Source organism: Chiroxiphia lanceolata, chromosome 4, assembly GCF_009829145.1.
Source record: "Chiroxiphia lanceolata isolate bChiLan1 chromosome 4, bChiLan1.pri, whole genome shotgun sequence".
NCBI lineage: Eukaryota > Metazoa > Chordata > Aves > Passeriformes > Pipridae > Chiroxiphia > Chiroxiphia lanceolata.
The window spans coordinates 67,094,935-67,113,510 of NC_045640.1; positions in this window are offsets into that span (position 1 = coordinate 67,094,935).

Genomic DNA, 18,576 nt, shown 5'->3' on the forward strand with positions numbered 1-18,576 from the left:
AGGATTTCTTCCTAATGTTTGATCCAAACATACTCCCTTTCAGTTTGAAGCCATTACCTCTTGCCTTTGTCCTGTCACTGAACGCTCTTGTAAAAAATTCCTCTCTGTCTTTCTTACAGTCTCCCTTCAGGCACTGGAAGGCCACAATTAGGTCATTCCAAAGCCTTCTCTTTTCCAGTCTGAACAAACCTGATTCTCAGCCTTTCCTCATAGGAAAGGTGCTCTCTCCCTCTAATCAACTTGGTGACCCTCCTCTGGAGCGGTCCATGTCCTCCCTGTGCTGGGGATCCCAGGGCTGGATCCAGCACTGCAGGCAGGGTCTCACCAGAGCAGAGTAGAGGGGCAGAATCACCTGTTGCCCACACTGTTTTTGATGTAGCCCAGGATACGTTTGGCTGATGCCAGCATACCCAGCGCTACATAGACCATTCCATTCTTGAAAAAATCATCTTACCCTTTTCTCCACACTCTACACACTCTCCCTGTTCTCTGAAGCAGTTTGACAAGAGAGCACCTACCAGACCTCTGTGAATGCCTCTTGCTCTCAAAACATTCCCCCATCATGGAGCAGAGAACTACAACCTTTAAACATCTCGACTCGCTTAACCCTGCCTGGCTGTGCCCACCTGGATATGTTCAGAAAACGCTGAAATCTCCCACTGCCTGGGTTGGACCTGGACACCCAGGCACAGTTCAATGACACAACTGAAGTTCAAGACCCACTGTACTGAGGCCACACAGGTATCTTGTCCTGCCCTGAAGGAGACCTGCTTTGCTCTTCCCTGCTTGTCTGTCTCTCTTCTTCTTTTACACTTGAGTTTTCTCTGCAGTGACTGACATGTGACACTGAGTCAACTTACCTACAAGTAGTGCCCTCCTGCACATTTCATATGACCAATCAGAACAAAAAGAAAAAAAAAGAAGACTAATGAGGCACTGGAATGGATAATAAAAGCAGAATTACTTGTACTGCTTCAGATCCAAGGCAGATACTGATCTGGAGACATTAAGACACTTCCCTATAGAAGGCCTCTATAAATATCTTGACTGGTGATTTCTAGCTTCCTTTGAAGTGTCAGGCACTTGACATTACCAGAGATTCCTCTGCATTAGGCAGACAGATGTGATATAACATATTAATCCCCAGAGGTAGATCGCTATATCCCCTCCTGGCACTCTCCTAAAACTCAGCAGAAAAGAGTGAACTTAAAGCAAACTGCTTTGAAGGTGTTTGTTGTCACTTCACCTATTTAGAGAAAAATTGTGTCAAAGCCAAATACTGTATTGCTGGAACCTGCAGGACAGCCTACAGCCGTGCTAAGTGCTATTTCTTCCATTTGGTCTGCAACTGCAAGGCCCCTCTAAGTACAGATAGTGCCACATTAGACCTTTGTATTTTTTTTTCAGCAGAGAAAGCTTAACGTCATACTCAGAATCAAGGCTGTGTTAGACACTCTGACAACCAAGGGTCAACTTGAGCCAGAAGAACTTTCACTACAAATAAAGGAACTGTGGTCTTTTCGTCATGGATAGAGCCAGTATTAGATTGCAATCCCAAAAAGGTCCCCAAAAAGTAGCCGGGGGAAGAGACAAGGCAAACAGCTGCTCGCTAGCAACCCAAGCCTTCCCTGCTGTGGTTGCAGCACACTTCCCCTGAAGATCTATCACAACTTGCTAGCACAGCAGGGTAGAAAGGGGAAAAGACCCTTTCCACCCCTAACTACATCTATACCCACAAACAAGCAAAGAACACATCATCCCAATGGAGAACACCTGGAGCATGGAGCACATTATTCAGGGGCTTATTGACTATGGTTATTTTCAAAAGAGAGACATTATAGTTTTATGCTACAAACAAAGTTCTGTCAGACTCTACAGACTTGCAATTACTGTACTGAAAGCACATCTGTGTCTATGAAACACGAATTATAGAAGACCTTTGTCTCTTTTTTCCTTGAGATAGGAAAAGGCACTTAAGCCCCTCTCTCCTAGGGTGTTTCTGTCTTCTATAAGTCATTTAACTCCCACTGAACTTGGTACTTAGCTACCTTAGAGAAGATGACATTTAGGTTTTATCTAGACATTTTTGAAAATGCCTTCAACTCCCTAGAAAGTAAAGGAACAAATATTAGTGACATCTCTTAAAAGAGGAGAATAATTAGAAACAGTGAAGCCTAGAGCAAGTTTTGCAGAATGATGCCTCTTTATGATAGCAAGAACAGTTTAAGTAGCACAGCAATACAATCAAACTGCATCAGAAAACGAAAATAAAGAAAGGTGAGCTCATCTTTTTTTAAAATTTACTTTGGCTGTATATATTTTTATTTTGGCTATCCACACCAAAATCAGCTGTAGCTTTGGTTTTACCTTTTTAATTATACAGTGATAGTTAAAAATATGCACAATTTTATTCTTTTTATCTATAGAAATAAAAAGAAAAAACCAAAAAACTAGTAGAGCTTGAAATATCATTAAAAATTTTCAAAGACTTTTACAGATGGTTTTAGATACCTACCCTTATTTCATTTTAGGCATCATTTGTGACACTTCATCAGCTCTATTTTGCTTTGTATTTATAAAAAAAAGTGCAAAGTGTCAACTTTGTGTCACAGTGTTGGATGCATCTGGGTCTGTTAACCTGCATGCGATTCAGTTCAGGACTCATGACCTTGTGTCCTTCAGTTTTCACAGCAATAGTACAGTTCCATCCCAACCAGCCAACTTTACAAGACATTCAGAATGCCTACAGAACAGACCCTTCTCTCTCTGTCCTCTCTTCTTCTACATACTGTGTCAAAAACCATTATTTGTTATTATTTGTTGTTTATTCTCGGTTTGTGCCTCTGCAATGGGAATGAAATGCATGTGCCAGTTAATTGGACATTTCCCATCACCTAAATTAAAATAAGTTGGAAGTTGTTAGAGAGATTTAGTTGTTTGAGATTTTTTAAATCCAAATTTGTTCTGCCAAACAAAATACTCCCCAAATATTCCTTTTACAAGCAATCACTACCACAACAGAAATCTGCCATTGCATACTTTGTTGCCAATTTCCAGCTTTATACATGACTGCAGTTTTGGGAATATAATGGCCAAAACTGACACCAATTCTATGTATAAATGTTAACATTTGTATGCAGAAACAACTAAAAGAAAAATTTGACCCCTTCATCTCTTATCTAAAAGATGTTCAAAAATGAACAGGAACAATGTTACACAGTCTCTCAGTTCATTACAGAAAAAAAAAAAAAAACAACTACTGCACTGGTTTCTTTAGGTTGAAAGTTATTTCACATCAGATTTGTTAAACATACCACTCACATTAGAGGAGGCAAGCAGTCCTTGTGAATGGATCAGTAAGTTCATTGAAATTATTCAAATAACTTCTACAAATGTCAAGTTTTAGAAAACAAGAGCCTGTGCAGAATATACCTATACAGTTTTACTTTAGAACATGATCCTCTGATACTTTTTTTATTAAAACCACAGCACAAGCAATCACTGCCAATAAATGATGCTGATCTGAAAGCTCCAGCTGTATGAAGCAGCACCTTCAGAGAAGAGGAGTATTTATTATTAAAAAGTGCTACAAAACACTGTGATGTAAAAAGGAAAGCTATGTACCTTCTTAGAGAGAACTACAATAATCCTTCTCAGGAACATTCATGTGCACAGCTGAACTACCCACACAAGGCTGGTAAAATATGTGATTAAATTCTCAGAGTAAGCTCTGTATCCCTACACAAAACTCTTTGGTAAACTGTTCTTAATGTTAACCAGGTGTCCAGAAGCAGCTGAAAACCCTTCTGAGGAGTCCTTTTAATATAACATTTTAAAATAAATAATCATTTTGAAGTACAATATAAAGAGAGGTTTTGGTTTGTTTTTCTCCCTAAAGTAGAGCTCAGTGCTACTTAGAAACTGTACTGAATGAAGCAATGTGGGGCTGGGGGGTGTTGCAGTTATACTAAGAAATAAACTACACTCCCATTACACTGATGGGAATGCACTTTCAAAAGAGCTATGTAATTTTATCATGAGCTACAGGAATCAAAGTTTTGGTTTGTTATTAGTTGGGGTTTTCTTTTTTCATTTGTGGGTTGGGTTTTTTTGTTTTTAAATGTACCTAAAATTCTCATATGCCCTTTTGAATCAACACTCAAGGTGTTAGATTCACAGAAGAAACACAGCCCTCAAAATCCAGGGTTATGAAGAACAAAATAAAACAGGCAAACTATTTTTCAACAGCAAAAGGATTCTGGCTTCAAGCCCAGCCATTGGTGGCCAGAGTGCAGAAACCTTATGTACTTGAAGCACTGAGGAACATGTTTCCCCAACGACCATCTGATAATTTATGAACTACACTCTTCCAACGCCAGGCAGCGAGGAGGGTTGGACACAATGCCTACAGCCATGGTCCCTCCCTGAGTCCTTACAGAGTCAGGCTCTGCCGCAGGGGAAGCAACTCACCCGGAGCCCAGGGAGTTTCCCAATGACGTTTGCTCCTATCAGTCCACAAGGACAAGGGCTCCTTGTGTGCCACTTCACCCTTTCTGTAATCACTCCGTAATGTTATTGTGCCCAGATGTGCCTGTAAAAACCTCCCTGTGCTCATTTCTGACTTCTTAATTATAACAGACCTCCTAATGGGGTTTTCTATTCTTGCTCATTTGGTACAAGCCGAAAAGAAAAGTATCTAGCAATATTGCTCTCTGTGCTTTATTTAAATTTTACTTTAATATCTCAAATAATCTTTTCACGCCTTTAAGCATCCAGCCAGAATAAATATGGCTTCTGATTCTAAGCAGGGAACCTTTTTTCTTGCTCACTGGCTTGCTTGTGACTATACAATTTAATTAACATTTCTGAAGTACCTTTTCTGCCAGATAATGACTTCTTTCTTCAACTTTGCTTTTCAAAAACACTATATAATAAATCACAAGGGAAAAATCTTTATTTTTAATTTTTCCATTTATGTATTTAATGAACATTATTGAATTTTTGCCAAGCATTTATTGGAAACTTAGAATAAATATCTGTGAACTACTATTTCATTTCTGTCTGTGAGGATGAAGTGTTCTGCTGACACCAGAACTTTAATAATAATTAGTTCCTTTATTAGAAATCTGCTCTTCGTTTTCAGTAACATTATAAAAGGCTGAGTTTTAAGCTAAACTGGAAATCAAAAGCTGAGGTTTTTATTGAATCTTTTCCGTCCTTCGAACGTAAGTTTTGAGGAAATCTTCAAAAACACAGACTGCAAAATGCCACACCATGCCTAGTACTAATTAGTGCTCAACACTGGATTTGGAGTTTTCAGCAATGAGTACCATCCTGCCCTCTTGAACTGCCTTAGTTATGCCTGCAGTTCTCTCTCTGAAACACACATTGTGCTGATGAACCTGCTGCATTTTTATGTGGAGCTCCTTAGATCTTTTCCATGCCTTGATACTGGGAGGCCTCAGTTCCCATCTGACCCTTGAGAGGTGCATCAGTGGTCCTATCTCTGTTTTGTCAAGCCTTCAATTCTCTCTTTGTACCCTTTGTTCTCATTTATTAACCTACCTCTCTAAAGGAATTGTTCATGTTCCATTTGAGGATACACATATTTCAGCTTTAATTCCCTAAACACAAGAAAAAGTGAAATACCAGCACAAACACCAGAACTCTTACTATACTCATCCTCAAATTTCTGTCATATGCCCATGGAACAGTTATTGTCAGTAAGTTTGCAGGGATATATTAAGTGATAAAATGGGATCTACTTTATCACAGATCTCTAAGGCATGGCATTGATTGTTTAATTATGAACCACAACAAGCCTCTTTTAGAAAAAATGACTTTTCAAGAAGCTCTGTTATCCTGAGAGTATTTCATCAGTATGGTGAAATAGAACTCAATATTTAGAAGTATTATTTCTTGCATGCTGATATTTTGACAGGATCAGGTCCATTAAAATAGAGCTTTTAGTGCATAGTCCTTTATTTCTGTGTGTAAACTACCATAGTTATCTGAAGTTTCCACACTTATAATGTATCTAAAGCATCAATTATAAATCAAAGCATTCAACATTCAGTAGGTTTCAAATTATGAATGCTCTTGATCATATTTCATCTTACAGCTTCTTTGACAAACTATAAGACAAAAGATTTTTTTTAAAGCCTAATCTTTACTAAATAATTGGCTATGTAATTGTTATGTTTTTGCATTTATGAAAAGGAACTGTGGATTTTCATTCTGAATTCTTTTTAGGCTAAAGGAACAACAAAACCAAAACAAAAACTGAGACCACATTTCATACTCCCCTGTAAACAAAGGGCTTTTCCCACAATATCCACAGATTCATCATAGGCAAAAGTTAAATATATCAACATAAGAATAAAATTATGATTTGGTTACTTGGCATACACGTAGTCCTGTATCAGAAGCACTTTATATGGAAATTACAGCTTGGCAAGTACCAGAGCAATACTATTTTCATGTACAGCTCTGACTAGTGTTTTAAGAAGCAGTATCAGTTTCTTTCTTGGCCATCAAAAAATTCTTGATTCGAGGGGTGAATATTGACTGTGGTTAGGCTGTAGGCCAATATTTATGAGTTAAAAATAAATCTTGATATTGAGGAATACAAATGTCAGTGTTTAGTGGAAGTCTGTGCAAGTACACATACGCTTTTGCTTTAAATCAGGGTAGATGTTTCCCTGACTCAGAACTGTTCTGTACCTCCCTGCAGTCCTTCACATCATACCAGGTTAGGGATTGAGACCCAGTGTGAAATACTGTCCTCTCTTCTGCACCCAGAAAGAATAGAAATTGTGGCATATTCCTGTCACAAAGCACTCCTGGTTTCATTAGCTGCAGCACTGCAATCAGCAAGCTGACTGGTAAGAAACATGCTCTTCACATGTAAAGCACAGACTGTACTGTTCCTGTCTCAGCTGTTCTTTCCCATTATCGACCAATGAGAATTAACTCCAGATTTCTCCATCTCTGCTCTAAGATAAATAGTAAGTATTCCCCAAGAAACTTCATCTTCTTTTCTGGTCTGCTTTTTTACAATTAGTTCAACTTTTTTTTTGGTGACAGAGTGATGCCTTGACCAAAGTGTTCCCTGCTTCCCACAATCTGGGAGAGCAAGCCACAAGAGCTGAGGTATTTTTATGCCATTCTCAGCTGTGGAAATCTGAGACATGATTCACTGTTTATTGAAGTAGGTGGACAAGCTGACATTGATCTCAACAGATAAAGAACCTGACCTTTTACACGCAAGTTTTTGCTCCCAAAGGAAAGCCAGGAATGGTTAGAAAAGAACAATCAGAAATTATTGCAGTCCATTTTTTCACTCCATCTTCTTTTTTCCTTTCTGTATTATCCTGATACCTTTCTAGATTTGTGGGCAATTCTTTGATTTGAAGACAGAACCTTCTAGTATTTCTGGAGGAGACAGACAGGCACAAATCACACGCATTTTTTCCTAGAGTCCTCCTTGAGGATGACTATGAAGAACAGCATAACAGACTATAAGGGTTTTATTTTAACAATGCTTTTTTACTTTTACTTTTCCAAATTGATTGATAACTACCAAATGATATTTGATATTCTGCTTTCTCTTTGTTTTTCACTGGAAGATTGCATAAACATGGCTTTCTAATTATATACAGTAGCAGGTACTTTTACCAGTATAAAATTGATAACTTCTAGTGGCACATCTTAATTGCAGCACTTCCTAAAAACTTTAAGGACTTTAAAGTTCCTAAAAACTTTAAAAGGACTTTAAGTCCTTTTTTATGTAATGATAAAAGTGTATGTATGTGTGGGACTGTAGACAGCAAACTGCTGTACCATACAGAAAAAAAACAGATAACTTGCACATCAGATTTAAGTGTAGTTCAGAATTCTCCAGGTTACCAGATTCTTTTAATCACATTTCATCAGTTTAGCAATGCTTATTTCTTTAGTACATCAAACCCAAGATTCTAAGGACTTCTCAGAAGAAGAGTTTGAAAATAAAATTTGGAAAAAAGTTTCCTGTTCTGCTGATATCATGCACAGGTGGACAAACTGTTCGACTCCCTAAATGCAGTTTCTTTTTCTATACAAAAGCAAACTTTGCAAGCACTTTGGTGCAGAAGGGTTCCCTTGCATTCACAAAGAACCTGAAAAAACTTGAATGTGAAGGGGCTCGTTCATTTCAAGACTGATAACTCGTAGTAAATGAATGATCCCTCAGGTGCCAATATAATTAACTGATCATCAGCCCTGCCTGAAGCATCACATTACTTAGATCTACACAATCTGCAAATAACTCTTTAAAACAAGTTAGGGTATTGTAGACAGTTAAGATTCACTTTAAGAGTTAAGGAAAGTTGTGTTTGAAGTGGTAATATTTAAACACAGAGTAAAGAAAAATTAAACAGGTCTAAAAAAATACCGAATTTAAGTGAAATGCCACAAATTGACTAATAATAGTCTTTACTTTCCCCTTCATAACATCTTTTAAATTAGGATACCATTGTTTTGATGATCAAACAATTCATAGCAAGTGCAGTTAGGACAAACCTGCATAAGTTTTTGCAAAGAAGGAACTACTTACTAAACCATTAAAGTTGTGGGAAGTGGGTATTTTATCTGTAATTTTCTACAACAAGACCCTGGGGAAACATTAGACTAATGATTCAATAATCATTAAGAGCTTAGAAGTATGGAGTCTTTTAAAAAAGATTCTTATTGAACACATTACAGTTTTAAACAGAATAACACCATATTTCAAATTCTCTTTTCTGGCAGAGTACTCATACTTAATGACCCTCAGGAGAAACCAGGACCAACCCTTTAAATATTAATTATATTTTTCATTTCATTAAACACTTTTCACGTACCCCTTATGTGACATTTGAATGTTGTCCGTGTTACTTCAGACAGATCCTAATATGAGTTAAACTGGAATAAAAGTCCATTCTGATGCTACAGCTATAGCCAGGCTGATTCCTCTTCATATTTTTCCTAGACCAGCTGGGAATGTGTACAGTGATTCCTTAACTTCTCAAATTCTACTTCTGTCCAATTTTTTAATTTTGTTTTTTCCCTCCAAGGTTCCTACTTGATCTAAGACTCCCAGAAGCTGCAGCACTCAGAAAGCCTCCCTGTTCTGAGCAGGTCTTCTCTTTAATGGCATAGTTAGTACCTAGCTGGAAATTAAATCTCACTAGTACCAACAAGGGAGTTTTCTTTCATGTCTCAAATCAGCAGGACAAAAAATTAACCACAGACAACTTTCATAGATTTGGAAAACAAAAAGAACAAAAAACCAAACCAGCAAGCATGTTCCCTTCCTCCCTACACATGTTTTTGTTGCTGTTACCTCATAAAAAACTACTTGTGTTATGCTTTCCATGCACTTTAGTGAGAAGGACACCAAGGCAATCAGCAAAATTAAGACACAAACAGGGAGTTAAATGCTGTTCATTAAGGAAGTGGCACTTATCATACTTTTCAAACTTAGGTTTATAAGTATAATTTCTCTTGTATTTATGCAAGAAAGAATGCTGCTGTTCATACATAATGGAAACACATACCCAAGTTAGTGACCTCTTAAATCTCAGATGATGCCAGCATGTGATATAGACACACATTTAGTACAAGGAGCTGTGTCTAACTATGATATTCTCTTTAATTCCACATATGAGAAGCTGAAGGAGTGCAGGAGTTTTAATTCATCATCCGATCAATGAAATGAGAATCAGGATTAAATATTCTGAAATGTTAGCTATCACTATGATGCAAATTTTTAATTCAGACAAATGACCATTTGCACTGTTTGAAACTAAAATACTTAATCATATTTCATTGGCTGGAGGAGGGAGAGATTTCTGCATTGGAAGTTTTGATAGCAATAATGTTGGTAATGGACAAAGTTAAGTGATGCCAAACAAGTCATCCCAAACAGACATTTTCATTTTCCACAGTTTTGAGATATATTTAAGTTCTTCTGCTCTCACATCTAGAGTGATGATGTTCATTGCACCTGCCCAAAAGTTACACCACTGAACTCAAGGAGTTGAGATCCATTATCATGACAACTCAAAGAAAATCATCACAAGCCACCACTGGAATAACCTCCTCCCCATCTCCAAATATATGGTGTATATACCTGTAAATTGCAAGTAACATATTGTAGCATATATATACTACAAGTCAGTAACTCCACTTAGCCAGTGGTATATTTCCTCTAATTTTTCCTATTTTTCTAGATTATATTAAGACTGAAGAAATAATTGGTATTATGTGGAAGAGGCCTAAACTGGTTGAGAAGCAGAAAAAGTTGTGTTTTATTTCTTGTCTGAATTACCAGATGTATACATTCAGTAACCTCTTCGTATAGAATTCAAATGCCCACATCTGCATTTCTCGATGTGCAGCAGACAAGGACCACACTATTAGTCATGTTATCAATGCTGTGTCACAGACCAATGAATGGAGCCGCTCCTTGTGGCTGTCAACATCCAGAAAGAAGTAAAATCAAACTATAAAACACTCCATATATAACATGTTATTGAACATGCTTAGTATGTACATGTATACAGAAAATTCCAATTCTCTCTGAAGATTTGATTTCTTTGCATATGAGTAGTGAACAGATAACATAAAGTTTCAGATGTTGTGAGTCCACTGTCTAAATACAACTTCATAAAGTTGTGAAACACAGAGTTATCCTCTGAATATAGATCTAACTTGAACCCAGTAAGTAAAACTGAAAATACTTATACACAAATGTTAATCAAGTGATAAAATACCACATGTACAGTTTCACCACTTTGAAACCAGACCTTTACACATTTAAAGGTGATCTATGTACTTAGCCCTCAAACATTTAACTCAGCCAAGATAAAGATTATGGGACCCGGCTGAGGGTAGAAGGTTTGATTAATGCCTTTCCTAAGAACCCAAGGGTTAATTTTTCCACAGATCTGACCATCCACAGTCATTTTATAACTGCAGACTTAGACTGAGTTTCTATAATATTGTATCCACACAAGTGAAAGCAAAACCCAGCTTCATAGTTTACCTCAGGATAAAGCCTGCAAAATCTTCAAATTATTTTTGGATCATACAGCTAGGGTAACATATGAATTTTCATACCTTTCATTAGAATTTAGCAAACACACCTATCATTTGGACACTGAACAAATAATTCTGCTTTTTCTTTAATATCAAGGTTTTAGGAGGAGAAAAAAACAATCCTAAACCCTTCACACTTTCTTTACTCCTGTTGCCTTCAAACATGACCAAAGCTGATGAACAAGGCAGATTCACAGACTGAAAGCAGTAGAAGACAGCACACTCTTTCAGTCATTAGGGCGTATAGGAGGCTCAAATTAAAATGCCAAGATTTCAACTTTAGAAATGAATTAAATACTCAACAGGAAGACTTGAATTGTAAGAAAAATAGATATAAAACTGAGCAGCCTGGTAGACACTGGATTTATATTTTATTGCCAGCATGGTTCCACATTAAAACAGCCGGTGGGGCGGAATCATTTCCCATGGATCATGAATCAGCTGCTTTTCGACCGTGTGCAGCATTCAACTTGGTACTACATCCAAGAGTAATGGTACAGTACCTGGTAATTGAAGCAGATCTGCATTGCCTTTTGGAATTGGACTGATTTCTGCCCCAGTTGCTTTGGGAACTAACCACATCATCAGGAAAAACAGATTAGAAAAATTTATCAGGGTCACATTATAGAGTTCCCACTTATTACACAGCACGGGCTGTCTGATCCTGCACTGCTTATTCCCATGAGCAATACTTACTGAAATGCCCACTCCTGCTCACCTGAAAAGAATAATTCATGAGCAAGGATTTTTCATTTAAGTATTTACAACATGAGATCTTCTCTTTGACCTTTCAATTACATTATCATATATATTTAGAAGTCGTGGTATTAACAGCCACATTTTATGGCCTTATATTTACATATTCTAAGTGTTTTAAAAGTTGCAAATTGATATGGTGGTAATTGTTTTCCTCGCTTACTTCGCTAACACTTCAAAAGTAATTTCTGAGAACTTTCCCTCCTGGCATTAACTTTGGTTTCTATGAAATACCTGCTGACCTTAGCAGCACTGCTAATGTTAAGTATTAAATAATGACTAGAAAGTGGTTGCTGTTAAAGTCAAATGAACAAAAGTTTTTGTGATGAGACTCCAAATCCAACCATAATTCTGACTGCCTCATATAGGTAAAATTGGGTTTTCCGGTAATGAGCATTATTTATGTCACTTCTATGCTCTTAAATATTTCTATTTTCTGCACTGATACAAAAAAGCAAACCTTCATTGTTCTAAAACATTAATCTATAATATACAAGAATTATTTAGGATTTGACAGGCATACACTGGATATTAGGTTTTGCAGGGATCATGGAATAAATACAATGAACATCCTGCATCACATAAACATTATGTTTCAACACACTGTGTTTACCACGTTTAGTTAGGGAGGAAGAGAAGTATCAATTAAAAGGCAATGGCTTGGACATTATGTCCTTTGGAAAATAAAAATAATTGTGGAAAATTATTTTTATTCAAAGGGAGTGAGTGAAATCTGAGAACAGGTAATGCATGACTTAAGGCAGTGAGATGATAGGTTCATTGCTGTACCTTTCCCTGGAGCTGATGTGCACCCATAGTAGAATTATCACATATACCAGAGGCAATATGAGTGGTCCAGAACACCAACCATAAATCCCTCTTCCTTCATAATGCCTGTAATTAAAGCAATGAATTTTCTTTCTTGCCTCTTTTGTCTATCTATTTGCAATTTCATGTCACTCTTCCACCAATTTGAAGCCTTATAAACTATATCACCCTTCATATCCAATCCCACCATCCACTACAGCTTCAGTCCAGAGCAAGGAATGATTAGGCTGGGAAAAGAAAGAGCCAGAGATCTGTTTCTGCACCTAAGCCCTGAACAGCCTTGTTTACTAATTTAATTTGATAAAGGCAGTAATTCCATTTCTTCATAAATATTTGAATGTTACATTTTGCTGGGTAGATCTCTGCTCATTTGATCTAATGGCTGTCCTTTCAAAAATGTCACAGAAAGCCATTAGAATAGCTCCATCGGTGTTAAACGGTTGGACATAAATGGTGATTGCTGAGAACAATATCCTTTGCCCACAGCACAGTGATGTAAGGGTTGGATAATTTTATTACCTTTAATAACATTTGCAGCTATGCAAGCTAAGCCAATGATACGGGTAATCAAATCTTTGACTTACAAGATGACCACCTGTGGCTATTAGGGAAGGAATCCCCACTATCTCAGGTCCAGGCACAGTGCCCCTTAACAAACAGTATGACTCTTCAGAGAGGGAAAGGGGATGGGAAGAGGGATGAGAAAATTGCTCTGGAGGGCAAACAAATTTATTTTTCATCAGAATTGATCTGAACCCTGTTCATTCACAGAGAATCTTAAACGTGAAGTATGGGGAACTTCTGAAATCGTCTTGTTGCCCCCTGCACCTTCCAGATTGCAAATCTCCTGCTTTGGCAGCTCTCAGATCTGTCTGTAAGAGGCAGATGGGCAGTGCTGCCAAGAAAGGTAAACCTGACCCAGTGAATCACATGTGCTACATTCTGCCCTGCTCCAGGGCTGCAAATGTTTGCAAGTACAAAATTTTCAACTGCAAGAGGCAGTCCCAGTGCTGTCCCTGGAAGGGGAAGCACAAATGAGGTGGGAAGAGCTTCAAGGCATGTGTTCTGTTCACTTATGAAGATCGCCTCATTTCCTTAATTGTAGACTAATTGTGCAGGCTGACCACAATTTAACTGGCTATAAAGAGAGAATAGTGTCCTCAAACTTAGTAAAGTAGAGCTGGAGTTGTAGATATTTTCCAACTTGCACAGCATATCTTTCATAATTTCTTAGCTTATCATGTTTTTTTGGTCTCACCTCTGAAGACTTAAGCTCAACACTGAACATGGCACAGTGCAGAAAAGGTGTACTGCACTTCTGGAGTTCTTCAAATAAGAAGGCAAGTTGCAATTTCAGAATGATTTTAAGCATCTCTGTTGAAACTGTGTAAATACACTGCAAATTATATAGCAAATATACTAAAAGAGAGAAGACAAATAATTTAGTCCTGAACTACCACATATTTGAGGTAAGGTTTATTCCATGGCGGCTACCAGGGTTACTAAATCCTGAGCTTTGGATCTAGAAATCTGCTAAACCAGATAAACAACAAAGCATTGTTCAAAGTGGTACATGATAAATCAGAAATATCTCCTATGTGAAATTAGGAAACAGGAAAGTAACTTTTCTTTATGTTGCACTCACTTTCAACAATACTGCATTGCAGAAAGCATTTAGCTTGTCATGTTCTTCTATTATTTTATTTTACACTTCATTCGTTTCTATTACATAGTCTTGCACTTTATCAAGTGTTCTGTTGTTGCAAACAGGCACATTGAATTCTGATCCAGTTATTCCAGAGGAAATTTTTTGTCAGCTTTTAAACTGAAACAAATGGATGAGTGTGACATGCAACAGTTTTAATAATGTGTTGACTCTTGGGTATTCATGGCCTTTAGATGCCTAAAAATAATAATGCTTTTATATGAAAAATGAATATTGATTAATGAACTGTATTTTTTTTAAAACAGGAGTCAAGCCAGTAGCTATACTTCTCGTGTAATTTGTTATAAATCACATAAAGTATACACCAAGCAAAGATATACCAAGCAAATTGAATTTTTCCACTGCAAAATGCCTCCCTATCATAACCTCTGTTGTCCTTCGCCATTGAGGACAAATACACAAACACGAAAAAACAACTATCCTGTCTGACATATGCTTAACAAATTTATGCATGAGTAATTATAAGAAAATTTCAGAAATATGGTAGCCATCTCTGAAAATTGCAAGGTTCTATAAAAACTAATATCCTATACACATAAGAGATCCTTTGTCTGCAAGTGCTATTACTGGAAAAGTTTTTCTGGAGCTGAAGATACATTCAGTATTAAATACTTGCAATTTTTTTTTCCATGCAAAATATAGACTGAACTATCATTACTGTGATATCTGTAATACACCAACTTCTGCTAAGCCACCAAGACCCTAAGTATCCTCAAATTTGACTAGACAACCAACTTCAGATCAAATGGAAAAAACATGTACCATTTGACCCTTTCAGGTGACGAAAAAAGCAATGAAAGGAAACTAACTTCAGTATGCTCAAAAGCAAGGAAAAACATGAACAACGGGATATTTACATGAAAATATTGGTAAATATCACACTCCTGTAGACAACCTAAACATTCTATGAACACTTTGATAAATAGAAATCTAAATCAATACTCCCTTATCATTACATTCATCAAACCAAACCATTTCTTTGGAATGGGAAACAGGAGATTGCCAGAGCATCCTGGTGCAGGACCAGGTAGCACAGGGTTTCTGCTGCCTGCACAGTCACCTGAAGACTTCACCCACAACCTCCTTCCCCTCTCAGCCTGAGCTTGAACATTTTGAAGAGCTTATTTTCTCCACTTGAAGTTACTGCTCTTGAAGGGCACTAGAGAATTGTCTTTTTTTTTGTTTATTTGTTTGTTTAAAAGCATTACCCTTTTAATACTCCTTTTTATGTATTTCATTAACCGTAACTCCAAGGTCTATCACTCTGACTCCCATGAAATTCAGAACCAGTAAACAGAATCTGGATGTATGTTGCTTCTTTCATCTCTCAGCCCAAAATTTACCTTGTTTCACCATACTTAAAAGGTCCAGTAATAGTGGGTATAATAATTTTTTTGCACATAAACATTGGGGGGTTTACTTAGGGGCTTTCAGGAAACCTGTAATTTCTTTTTATACTAAAACATCCTCAGGGAAGAAAGCTTATCTTCTAGTGGTGTTTCCAAAAAATTTTCCTCAATCACAAACATCATGATTTTCTACATTTTCTCTCAAAGCTCCTCATGGAACTCCTTTGATTCGGAGTACTCTAAGTCGCCTATTACTGGAACAATAACTTCCCTCAATAATATGTAAAATACAGGCAATTCCATCAATCTGGGCTATTTTCCTAATATTTTAGACAGAAGAAAAATATGTTATTTTAGAGATAAAAACCAAATACATCAATTTTCATCTGAGCAGCAACAACTCATTGTTGCAGTAATTTCTGTACCTCTCAATCTTTGAGTATTTCAAAAGAAAGTTACTGGTTCTTTTGCTCACCAGATCCACCACAGAAGGGTTGCTTATAATAGGAGTTCTCCTCACGTAGCACATGAGACAGGGCATTCCTTAAATCTAGAAGTAAGATAAAGCAACTCTTCCTAATGATCTGTTTGCGAATGAAATTGATTGTTTTTCTAGTATGTTTGGTAGCAGTCAGGAGACCAATTTATGGATCCAAAAAAGACAGCTTTCATTTAACATGTCTCTATTTTCTAGTACACTTAAAGTTTATTTTCAGGGAGCCAAAACAGTTGACAACATAAAAAAAGAGATATAAATCCTAATTATGTGTATTATCCTGATTAATTTACATATATTGACATCACAAATTATGGTTTTATTAGAAAACTGTAATTGGAATCAACCACCAAAATCCTTTAAAAACTTGCCTTGCTGTTCTTCAGTCTCCATTTTCTCTTTGTTTGTAAATATTCAGTGGATTTCATTTTTGCAAATAAATATAATTGCATTTGGCTCATAAGAAAATTGGTTTGTAACCCTATTTCAGCACTTATATATTTCAACATATATAAGTGTAAAAGTGCAATCATAAATCTTCTCCACAATACTATTGCACTTAAGAGAAAATAATTTTCTTTTCAGATTCAACAGAATCTAAAAAATCCCACATATTTGGTAATGGAAACTGCTCTGGAAAAGTTGTATCTTTCGGAAAAAATCCTAAAGAGCCAGATATTTTCCAGAAAGTATGGAAAGAATGAATATTCAGAAGCTTCCAAAAAACCTCCAGAAGTTACAATGCTACTTTTCATGTCAAGTCAGTTTTGAAATAACATTTTTGACATAGGATTACTATAGGATTACTGTATGTGAAAACATACTATATAAAGTAGAATGTTCCCTACAGGTAGGTACACAACTAAAAAGTCCTCAACACTTTTCCTGAATTCCAGTTAATTTTATCATAGATCTCTATTATTACTAAAAATATAGGATTTTTCCCTCCTTCTTTGATGTTAACACTCAAAAACAAGCTCAAAGATACTTCTAGAAGCTCTATACAGACGTAAAACTTCAAATTGCCAACTAACACTCTAGAAGAAAATTCATGTTATTTTTCAGTTGTCCCAGATGGAATTAAATACACTACAGAATATAAAGCTAGTGAAATTTTATATTATAAGAACAGTAGAGAATGTGGAGGTAGGCTACAATGCCTATGGATTATACACCCGGGGAAAAAAATCGTTATGGAAACAAAAAATATTGCAGTTTATTATACTGTACCAAATGCTTTAAATGTCTTATTTCACCAGTCATTGCATAACAGGGTATACAGTTTCTTTGTGATTAAACCATTAAATCAGCAATTAAAGAAAAGAACAGCAAAGAGAAAAAGATGAAGAAAATTTACTTTTTTTTCCCTCTAAAATTTTATTCAGTAATATTATCAACAGATAGAATTATAAACATTTCACTGATCTGGTCAAGTCTATGGCCTTCCTATTTGTAATTCCATTTGGACTCCACTTGAGTAGTTTTCTTATTGAGAGCTTCAGTCATGAGACAGGTGCACAGATTCAAGAACCAGTGCAGCAGGAAAAGCAGAATGCAGGATGCCTTCTCTGCTAACACGAGGGAACACGAGGAATGCAACCTCTGAAGCTCTTGGTGGAAGCAAAGACAGAGGAGAAAAATAAAACAAAACGTGGCCAGCTCAAGGTTTACAAGAAGGCAGAATGTCACCAGACAGCACAGCCTGAGATGAGATTCCAATGGCTGCAGTTCCTAAATATGCCTTGCAAGAAAGGAATAAAGAAGCTGTGCATGAGGAGCAGATGGACAAAGTCTATCAACATGTACATAATGCAGAGCAGAGAGGTCATGTGTTCTTGTAGGAAAGAAACAGAAGCTTGAAGCCAACTGTTGTATTATAAATAGCCTTTAAAGAAAGTAGGCATGACCTCACTAACACTTCCTAAGTGACATGGTTTCAAGATAAAGCAGAGTCTCTTTATGATAAAATATATCAGCAGAATGAGAAAAGATTCTAAAATTAGCAAGCAACACTGAATAATCCTCAACTACACCGTCATTAATTACTGAAAAGTTTAGTGAGTAAAAAAATGTATTGCTAAAATTTAATAAATTTAGTAAAATTGAATTCTATTATTACAGTTACAAATGTAATTGAAAAATGGTAACACAAAAAACTAAATCTCGTTTTTAACACAGATAACAAATAATTTCCTTTCTTATTTTAGAATTGTCATTCATGTGCAATTTAGTTTGCCATCCAAGGGAATATGAACCTGAAGTGCAAGACAAGTATTATTTTCACGGTTTTACTTTTTTATCCA